Genomic DNA, 10,896 nt, shown 5'->3' with positions numbered 1-10,896 from the left:
CGGTTACAGTTCACTGCGCGAAATTGCGATCAGGGAATGAACGAAGAACGACAAATAAAGAACCTCCCGAGACATATTACATTTGTTGCATGCCCCTCACGAAACGGAAATGAATCGTCGCGACGCCGCCGCACTGATGACGACTTCCCGCATTTCGCCTTTGCTCTCCTTTGTCCGATCAACACACAGAGAAAATGCATTGAAGCAAGTCGCTGCTGCTGCTGCTTACAGCTAGAAACTAGTGAACTTTCAGGCATCATCAACATCATCGCTGCAAGCATTTTTACGCATCACAAGACAATGGGGCATCATTAGCCCCGATCTGATGGGACGCTCAGGGTCGCAGCCAAGCCCCCAGGCACGGAACCCAGCAGAGCCCTACCCAGCAAATCCATCAAAAATGCGGGAAGATTTTTGTATTTTTGTATTTTTGTATAAATAAAATTTGGTTTGGTAATTAAGTTCTAAGTTGCCAAACTGCATATCCAGAAAGGGCATTTCCCCGAATCATTAATCAAAGGTCACACTCCTCGCTGCACTCCACTCCACACTCCTCTCTGCGGCTGACAAAGTTCTGTCATACATGCAATGTAATTCGTCAGCAGTCAACACGTTTTATTCGCTGGGATAAGGAATACATACAACAGAGTTTTGTGTTCCATTTAGTCAGTCGAATAAACCCATGCCTAGTCCCTGGGGCATGCCACACACACACAGAAGACACACGCCAGGTGTCGAAAATGTGTGTCATACGCTGGGGAGTCCACTCTTAAAAGGTTTCCACTGCTTGGGTGAGGGTTTCAACTGCTGAAAGAATAATTTCCACTACAGGAACGAGGGTTTTCCTATCCACTACAGGAGGAAAGGTTCTGCCACTGCGAGGGTTGCTCCTGCCATGTCCAAATGGACAACATGTTTGCGTAATTAGAGCATCAGATGCTCCTGTTGTTGTTTCTGTTAGAGAGCGGGTTAAGTGCCGAATGTTCGCAGGAGTCTTACAAGGGGTTAGGACAGCAATTGCTGCGGCAAACGAGCTGGAAAATGGATTTCTAGAGGCAGCAGCACTCAGGGAAGCAGTTTGGGCGAGCTCAAAGATGCTCCCGGCAATGTTTTTGTACAAAAGAATAATGTAATGAAGATAAATATTTAATATGCCATAGCCCGATAGTTCTTCAAGACCATAACACGATTTTTCATTCATCCCTTAAAGTTTTCAGTGGAAAAAGTACTTTAAGATGCGTTCTGTAATGTTTCCAAATGAAAGAAGAGGCTGATTTGATATTATTTTACATTTTAATGCATGTAAAATCATTTAAAAAAATATTTATTGTTTGCTTTTTTGCTTTTTTGTATTCAAATTTAGTTCTGCTCTGCCAATATTTATTTGTTGGCTACAAAACATTTATTTAGCCATTGACAGCTTAATTTATTGTGGCAAGAGGAGCCTCAAAAGGTGCTCTAAAAGTTTTGTTAATAATTCTGCTAAATCTTTAGCCATCATGTACAATTTTCTGGTAGCTTTCAATAACCAAAAGTAGGTTTTCCTTCGATGTTCTCTACTTAGAAGTTCCAAAAATCACTTTTAGTTACTGCCAGCTGTCTCCTTAGGTCCTTTTCCTTTGCCTAAATAATCCGTCTAATAATTCCATCAGCAACTTGTACTCTCTCTCCCCCTTAATCCCCTACAATCAAAACTCTATTTGTCTCGTACTTCAAACCCAAGTGAGCCCCGTCGCACCCCGCCAGCATAAATGGCTTTGGCAACTCATTCGTTTAATGTCCATTACCTCCATTGAAGTCTCCAGCTAAAGCCCTGAAGCCAATAAAAAGCTTTTGTGGACTTCCTGCAACAGCAGTAATAGGCGGGGGAGGAGGGGCGGGGCAGCCAAACAGCAGCCCCAAAAACAAGCGTTTTCCAGCGTTTTATGACCACAAAACCCGCAAAAGCGCAGCCAAAGCCCGGAATGAAATGTTTTTTTTTCATTTTCTTTTTTGTTTTTCATCAGGCCGCCGCCGCCTGGCTTGTTCCGGGTGCCATTAAAAGAACCGACGGACCGACCGAGCCTCTCCACCAAATGTGGCAACGTGTGACACAATTGTTTTTGGGTTGCAAGTAGCAAGAGACAACAACAAAAAGCATAAATGCATTTCAATAGTGCAACAAAAACGACGCACACGTGCAACATTGTGGCACAGAGAGAGACTCTTTTAGCTATAATTATTAACTGCCATTTTGCGAGTGATTTTCATTTTTTACATAATCGGATTCTGAAGATTCCGTGGAGACGCTTAAATCACCTGAAAATGTTTTCCATCGCGTGCACTCCGCCTCCTTTCGGTGGCTTCTGCCTTTGTTGCTTCTTTCACTTACAGTGCGCGTCATAAAAATTAATCAAGCGTTGCTAATTTGTCTGCTGCAAGTAAAAGAGAGAGAGAGAGAGAGTGGGGGAAAGAACGCCATGAAATGCCATAAAAACAATGAACCCGCGTCCAAGTCGCAGCTGCAATTGTGCCCCCCCCAACCCTTTTTATAATGCCCGAAAATCGATAGGAACAGAGAGAGAGAGAGGGAGAGTTCGAGGGAGGGAGAGGAGAACATGTGATGTGCTGGGATGTCCTGGGCCCGCTGCGCTCCGTTGATCGGCCTAACGACTGTCCTGTCTGTCTGAAAGTTCCATCTGTGTGCCGGCATGCCCCCTACCACCCTTTGCTTTGTGTGTGCCGCTGCCGCTGCCACTGCTGCCTCTCCTGTCAATCAGCGCTTTGTTGTTGCCCCGAGTTGTGGCAGCCACTTACTACCGCCTCTGCCCCATTGTCAATGTCAATGCTGGGCCCGTCATTCTCCTGCCCCTTGCCCGAACAAGAATATGCTGTTTTTTTTGGGTTTGAAAACATTTTTACATATTTCGCTGGCAAAGCAGAAGAAGCCCCAGCCCCAGCCAAGCCGAGCCACTCGGCTCGCTTATAATTCATAAAATAAAAATTCCAGTGCAGCGCAGGGCCCACACACGACGACGCACATGGACTGTGGATGCCACACGATGATGACAAACCACAGACAAAGCGGGCAACAGGATGTTCCTGCCGTGCGGCAGTTCCTTCAATTGGCGTTGGATGAGTGGCCAGGCAGGCAGCAGGCAGCAGGTGATGAGGGAAGAGATCCACTTTGATGCTGCCACACAAAGCCCCTGGGGGCATCTCCTTTCAACTTGTTCGGGAATTTAACTGGCGGCTGGAGTCGCGATTTATTTTTGGGGTATTATAAGTTTGTTGTAAGAAGAGTTCAAAAATATTTACTCCGCTTTTAAGGAGAATCTGTAATTTAACAATCTTTGTGCATAATTTAAGGAATGAGAATCTACAGAATGGAAAGATAAAGGAAGTTTATGAAGGGTTATTCTGAGAAATGTTTTGCAATTAAAAAGCCACAAATGCTGAAGAATAATAATAAACATTTATCAATAATTATTATACAATACTGCAGATAAGTCATCGGTCCCGAAATGAAGAGGCGACACAGTATAGATCATGGTAGAATTACTACTAGGTAACGGATTCACCACAGGCCTTCTCATTCGAGGACCATATGCAGAACGTAAAACGTTTGCTATCTCTCTCTAGCGCTTGCCTCTCTGAGCGTGGTGAATAAGCTTATGGTCCTCCACTCAGCTGACGACGTTACCTATTAGTAATTCTACCATGGTATAGATGATATATACAGTGGTTTATTATGCACTCGGACGGCGCGGGTGTTAGATTGTATGTGATCGTGTATGGATGTATGTATGTGGGTGTGTAGAAGTATGACTGAATGTAATGTATCGACGCGTGTACCGGAATGTACGGGGGTGGGTAGAATACTAACTGCCGCTTAGCGGCTGCCCGCCAGCTCGCGAGCGCCAGCAAAGAAGGAGAGGGCGAGAGCGAGAGCGTAGGCAGTGAGAGCGAGAGCGTAGGGAGTGAGAGCGCGAGCGAAGTCTGGCTGTTAACAACAGCCCGCTGCTAACTCGCTGCTGCTACTTTCAACACAATTAATTATAAGTTCTAGTTATATTATATTCCATTCTTCCGAATTATATACTAAAGTTCAATGAAATTCTTAAGAAAATGCTTCCTACTTCCTGTTCATCGAAGATTTTTTCATGTGTTTATGGAAACTTTTCCCATTATACAAATAAGCGACATAATCGTTGCAAGATCTCTTCTTTTTCTTTTCTCTTCCTTCCTTTGCGAAACATCTCCTCGAATATCTCTTCTAAATATCATTGAGAAACGCCCACTCTTTCGGCATTCCCTTGCGCTATGGCATTGCTCTAGTCGTAATACTCCTGGCCTCTCGTCACCCCTCTTGGACTTGTGCCTGTCAATATCCTTGCGCTTGCTCGTTGCGCCCGACTTGCTGTTTGCCTATCAGACATGTGACGACTGTCATTCCGCCACTTCAGAGGCCCTGAACCCACTCCCTGCCGCCTACTCGCGCACTTTATCCTCTCATACTCCTCGCATTTTGACTCCCACAATGTCTCCCACACACTCGTTGGGTTGAACCCCTTCGTTGGGGTAGCCCCGCCCCACCACTTATCATGCATAAAAGTCTAGAATTTGCCGCATTCTTTTCACGAAAAAAACTCGACTAATTTGATCCCCAGGCGCTGCTTGAGCCTGTGTCCCCAGGACTCGGGACTCGGGACTCGACTCGAATCTCTTCCATTCCCTTTTGCTCCTTACTCCGTCTTTCCCGCCGCTTTCCGCTTTCCACTTTCCACTCCACTGCCTCGCCGTGATTTCCTCAGCTTACCAAAGCGTGAAACATTTTTTTCGCAACCTTGCGACCTCACACGCCTCCCTCATTCGCTTTCAGAAGCGCTGGTCCCCTGCCACACTCCTGCTGCTTCCACATAGAAATTCAATATTGCTTCTCTATGTCTATGCTAATGAATGGCTCGCCAAGGAGCGAGCCAGCAGCAGCAGCAGCATAAAGGGAGACAGAAATGGGACTAGGGAGTGTGGAGCAGAAGGGAGACACTCCTCGGAGGAGAGTGTAAGAGCGGGGATGGGAAGAGCGGCAGTACCACAGGGTCTTCGCTTTTGCGCTGCTTTTATTTATTTTTCCGGCTTCCTGTTTGGCAGCTTCTGTCTCTCTTCGGGTTTCAACTGTATTTGATACCCTACAAAAGGAGCTGGTTTGCTTTTTTGGGAGTGTTTCAAAGCATCTAAAATATATATACAAAAAGGGAACATAAAAATGTGACACCTGACAGAGAGTGGCGCTGCAGGCTGCTGCTCCGATTGTTGCCACCGAAGGCGACACACACTCAGAGCAGAGAAAGATTTCTTTTGGCTGTGCAAAGAGTTCCACAAGATGTCAACTGAGTTTCTTAGTTGAATCTGATCGAAATAGAACCACAACATCCATTAGAAATATTTGAAATATATTTGAGAGATTAACGATTGCTGCGATCTGCTGCCCAGAACATATCAGAAAGGGAATCGCTGAAGCCTTCATTAGTGCCATTGAATTTATATTTGATTTATCTCTAGGTATGCCCCGCTTCGATCTATTGTTGGCGTTTTTTAGTCCTCTTTTTCGTCCTTGTTTTTGGCTGCCTTTTTTGCGGTGTGACGCAGCAACTGAAAGTATGCAACACTCCTCTCTTTTTCGCATGTTGCTTTTTGCATATTTAATGGTCGCCCCTCGCCGCCCATTCGCTCACAAGGACAGACAAAATGGCGGCATTTGCCTTTTTTCGGGCCACCAGTCCTCATCGCCCCCTCAGCACCCACCGTGTGGTTAGGCGTTGATTTGTGGGCGCCTCGCTTGTTTGTTGTTTCCTCCTCGTCTCGTGTCTATTTGTGGTTTTTGTGGCGGCGTCCCCGGCCCCAGCCCCAGCCCTGCTCCACTGATGTGACTTTAATGAACTTGGCTGACTCCTGTAACTCGAAAATCAATATGCAGAGACAGAAAGTAAGCTTTAGCGGGCTTTAAGGACTGCGCCCGGGGACACTCAAGTACTACCCGAGTTTTTGACGGGTGCAGTCGAGAGGTTTTTTCCGTCAGTGTCTCCGAGGCCTGTCACAAATACTAGACAAAACTCCATCAGCGACACCCACTCCCTGCCGAGGAGTAGTTTGCGGCTGTTCCTGCACTTTTTTTGTATGCCACAGACAATAAAAAGTTGTCAACTGGCCGCATGCTATGCACATTTTTCGCTATTGAAAGAAAACTCCAAGAGACCTTAAAGAAGGGGAAAAGGAATGCTACTCCACACCGCCTCCTGCCATGCATGTCTCAATATCGATGTTGATTTCTGATGTGCCATTGTCCCCGGTGCAGAGTCCTCAAAGTCAAGGTTTTCCCCCTGCACCGCTGTCTGACTGTCTGCTGTCTGCTGTCTCTTCTCTTTCATTAGGAAATCTCTATTGTATTCCATTATGCCGCGCAACTAAATCCCGTGTTCTTTTCTGTCTTTGCTGGTGGACACAAACCCATTATTAAATCATCAAAAGTGTTGGCCATCAAATGTGACAATGGAGTTGGACACAGACAGGGGACAGGGGAGAGTCAGCCAGCCAGGAGGGGTCTTTCCACCCACAGATGTGGGCTCTGTGTGCTCCTAGAGCTGCTCCTCCTATAGCTCTGGGTTTCTCTGTCTCCTCTTTGGCGTTGCTGCTTCTGTGTGTTGCCCCTTTTCCGTTGTTGCCAACAAAGTTGCCTCCTGCAATGACGGTGCCTCTGCTGCTGCTCCTCCTGTCTGGCGTTGTCATTTGATTTGATTACAACTGAGGGGGAAATTCGAGTCGTCACTGTAGCTCTGTGCAGCTCTCCAGCTGTCTGTCTGCGTGAGTTGATGGATTATATGACGTTGCCTGTCGCCCGTCGCCTGTCGTCTGTGGGCTTCGCCTCGAGTCTGCGGCACCTACCCGCATGTTCGTTTGGCTTTAAGCTTACAACCGGAGCTCTCCTCCCGCCCAAAACTCCCTCTCTAACTAACTGCAATCGCAGCCAATTTGTCTAGTAGTTGCAGCTCCAAGGGAGAGCTGCTGGCAGCCCTATTTAAATGCTTCTCTTGACTGTGGCTGGGGCTTGGGCTGGGGCTGGGGCTTGGGCTGTTTCTTGCTTGATTAGCGCCGCTGAATTGACAGAAATTGTCACTAGAAAGTGGAGTGCGGAGTGGCGTGGAGTCCCCAGTCCCCCAATCCCCCATCCCACTACAATTTGCGTCACTTGTTTTGTGTGTTGCAGATGTTGCTGCAGTTAATCCATTCCTTAGCTCCCAGGGTTTTCCCTCCACTCGCAATCCAAATACGAATCCGTCTACGAATCCGCATCCCCTAGCTGCTGGCTGCTGCTGTCTGTTGTTACTGTTGTTGTCGATGTCGATGTCGAGCTTCACGTCAATTGCTTAATTGATCAATTTAATTTGACACTCATTCAAACACTCGACGCGTTGCCACAGTCAGTCAGTGCCACACACAGAGGAGGCAGTGCCCAGAGGCAAGATAAATATCTTTTGCTCCCGATTTTCCACAGCAACTCGCTCTTTGTATTTCGATTTATGCAAATTGTGTCTCGGCTTGGGCCATGTGGCCTACTATATCTCCATATGTCTGTTCCTCTGCTGGGATCTGCTTTTGCTCCAGATTCCATTGAAAACTTTGTGTGTGTTTGTGGCTGCCTCATCAATTAATCAATTTTGTTGCATGGCTGCGATTGCTGGCATTTCTGTTGTTATTCCGCTCGAGTTTTATTTTCTGTTCTTTTTTCGAGTTAATCAGGAAGTGCGTCCGCCCTCCCCAAACACGGAACACATTTTGATGTTTAAATTTGTGGAAGCGGCGCACAGGCTGCAATTTGTGTTAGTTTTCGTTCGGGAGAGAGCTCCCAAAATGACGGGCTTCAACCAGAGGAAAGTTCTCCCTGGAAAAGGGTGGAGCATGAGGCGTGGGGCATGCTGCATGGGATTTCATGGCGGTAGCGTTCTGCGGCGGGGGGAGCTTCCCTGTGTGAATGTGTTGACATTTAAAATGGAAACTTTTTTGATTGATGGCTGCCACTGGATGGGTTGGTTGATGGCGCATCCACAGCGCCAGCGCCAGTTAGCTAAATTGCTCCTCGGATTTGTGGGTGTGTGTGACGCATTTTCGTTGGGTTGAATTAAAGATTTCGTTTGCATTTAAGAGTGTGTGTAGTGCGTGTGGGTATGCCAGTGATTAGGTGAGAATTAAGTGATGCTGGGAGTAGCAATGATATGAAAAAATTAGTGATAGTCCGTGGTGTATCGGATTTTAGATCGAATTTCGTGTTATTTTTTGTTAAAGTAAGAGATTTATAAGTAATTATGCTGTTGGAAGAGATCAATCGATAAACTATCAGTTATTGGACATGAAACTATCGATCATTTTCGATGTAGTTTATCGAATTTTTCAGATATTCCCTTAAATTTATCGGTTAGGGCTTTTAGATCGATTTTTCATCGAGAAAACCTATCGATTTCGATAAACAACACTTAAAAATCATCTGATTAACTTTACCGATAATTTCATTAAAAATCGATTAGAATCCATTTCCCATTCCAATCGAACTCCATCTCAGGAACCGATGCAAAGTTTACAGTGAAAATTCCTCCATGAAGCAAGTAAAGTTCTCTCCCATGAATAATTATTCTCCCACCAGTCCATTAGTCATGTCTTTCAAGCCCGCAAGCCCCTGCCTCCACCCAAAAGATCATCGAAGCCAAGCCAACCATTATATCACAATTCGCAATCGAACAATCGTAGAGTTGTGTGTTGTTGCGTCCAATGATCACTGGAATCGCATCGAAAGCTGCACTAAAACTCCGCCCCATGCCGCAGCATGCCCCATGCCACACCGATCCACACGAGCATTAGCACTACGCGGCCATTAGGCGATAAATCTCTTTATGACAACCATTAAAAATTGTTGGGGCCGTGGCAAAAAAGAAAGAAATTGCACACTCTGGACACGGACGTTTGGCTAATGCCACTCTTTTGGAGCCAATTGAGCGTGTAATTAACTAACTGTACATTTCAATTTATGAAATATTCGCGCACGAAAAACGCAGCCAAACAAACAGAGGAACAGCCGCAGAGGCAGTGGCTGTGGTAGAGTTAAACCGCAGGCTAGAGGCGGACTATCAAAGCACCACCGCCAGGTGCAGCAGCAGGCAGCAGGCAGGCATGTGGCAAGGCGAGTCCGAGGCGAGTGTCACTATTAATTTAACCTAGATTGTGTGCCAGGTTGCAAGACGAGAGAAGCAGCAGCGGCAGCAAGTTGAAACTATGACAGCCAGCATTTTCTCTGGTATTTTCTAATTTGTTGGCCTGCCGTTCCAGTTGCGGAGTGTCCACTCGATAGGGCAGGGCTGGGCTGCCTGGACGTTGAGAGATGAGCAATTAAGCGCTGAGTTATTGACAAGACTGGCAGCACACACACACACACATGCGAGTGGGGGTGTTGCGGGTGTATCTGTAGCCGTATCTCAGCTGCAACAGCAGCAGCAAGGAGGGGCAGCAGCTGCGTGACAAATTGCCTCGTGACGTAGACAATTTTTTGCATGTCCAGGACACTCCGAAAAGGGAGAAGGAACAACCGGCAGATAGATTCAAGAACCTGGTAGCCACATTTATTAGATACGAATCAGGCACACACACACTCATGTGGCAGTGTGGCATGCAACTTGTAATACGAGTGGCTTCCATTACAGCAGCATGGGGCAGGCAGGCGCACCTGGAGAATGTACAATGGGACAAAGTAGGAAGCTGTGCGCTGCTCATCCACACCCACACTCCTCTCCCTTATCCTTTTTGTATCCTTTCTTTTGGTGGCGACTCCTACGCTCGCTTTTCGCTTCTAATTAGTTTTACTTAAGGGTAGCCGCTGCCGCCTCTGCCACAGCCGCCTGCAACTCATTAAAATTAAAAGACATCAAAAGAAATTTGCAAACTAAACAGAAACGTAGGGTCGGGTCCGGGCGGGCGGGCTGATGTCCTTTTTGCCGGCTCACTGGTTGGGCTGGGCTGGGTCGGGGCTGAGTCCGTGTGTCCTGCGACACTCACGTTCATCATCTGGCGCTACCTTTTGCCCTTTTTTATCCTCCATGCCGCACGCTTTGCATAAACTAAATACATTTCTTGGGGGGACAAGGACAGGGGACAGGGACAGGGGCCTGCCTGCAGCAGCTTTTGCTCTTAAATTGCTTCAACAGCTGGCGGCAATGGGGCAGTGACTGGGGCAGGGACTGGGGGTCTGTGGGGTGTTCTGGTTTTTCCTTTTCGCCCAGCCAGCGTTAAATTAAAGCGGAAACTGGCTTAGACATCGGTGAATGGGATAACCAGCAGTGGCAGCAACGACAGCAGCGTGTGGCACGAGGGGCAGAGGAAGAACATGTTTGCTTTTGCACCGCTTTCTATGGCCTCTCTCTCTCACACTCTGACTCTCCACATGTCTGACTATTGGAGCAAAAATTGTTGCAAAATAATGTTAAATGAAAAGCACAAAGTCATCCCACAGTCAGAAAGAGAAGCAAGGCAAGTGGCAGGAACGTGGTAGGGGCATGCTGCCTGGCTGCCTGGCTGCCTGCTCTCGTCGTCGTCACGCACATTCACTTTGCATTCATTCAAGTCAAAATCGTAGAAGAGCCAAGCAAAAAAGTCAATGCAGACGACGGGGCAGAGATTTTTCCTGACGTTTTTCTTCTTTTCTTGCTGCTGCTTGGCCATCAATTGAGTTTCCGATTCATTCAGAGTTGAAACAGCAGCAGCACCCGAGTGATGCTTTCTAATTGAAGAGACAACAGTCAAAGATTGAGAGATTGAAGGCATGACAACTGACAGGCAGAGAGACAGACATAAAGACGCAGAGGTTGAAGCTTAACA

This window comes from Drosophila subobscura, chromosome U (genome assembly GCF_008121235.1).
Source record: "Drosophila subobscura isolate 14011-0131.10 chromosome U, UCBerk_Dsub_1.0, whole genome shotgun sequence".
NCBI lineage: Eukaryota > Metazoa > Arthropoda > Insecta > Diptera > Drosophilidae > Drosophila > Drosophila subobscura.
This window is presented reverse-complemented; position numbering follows the sequence as displayed.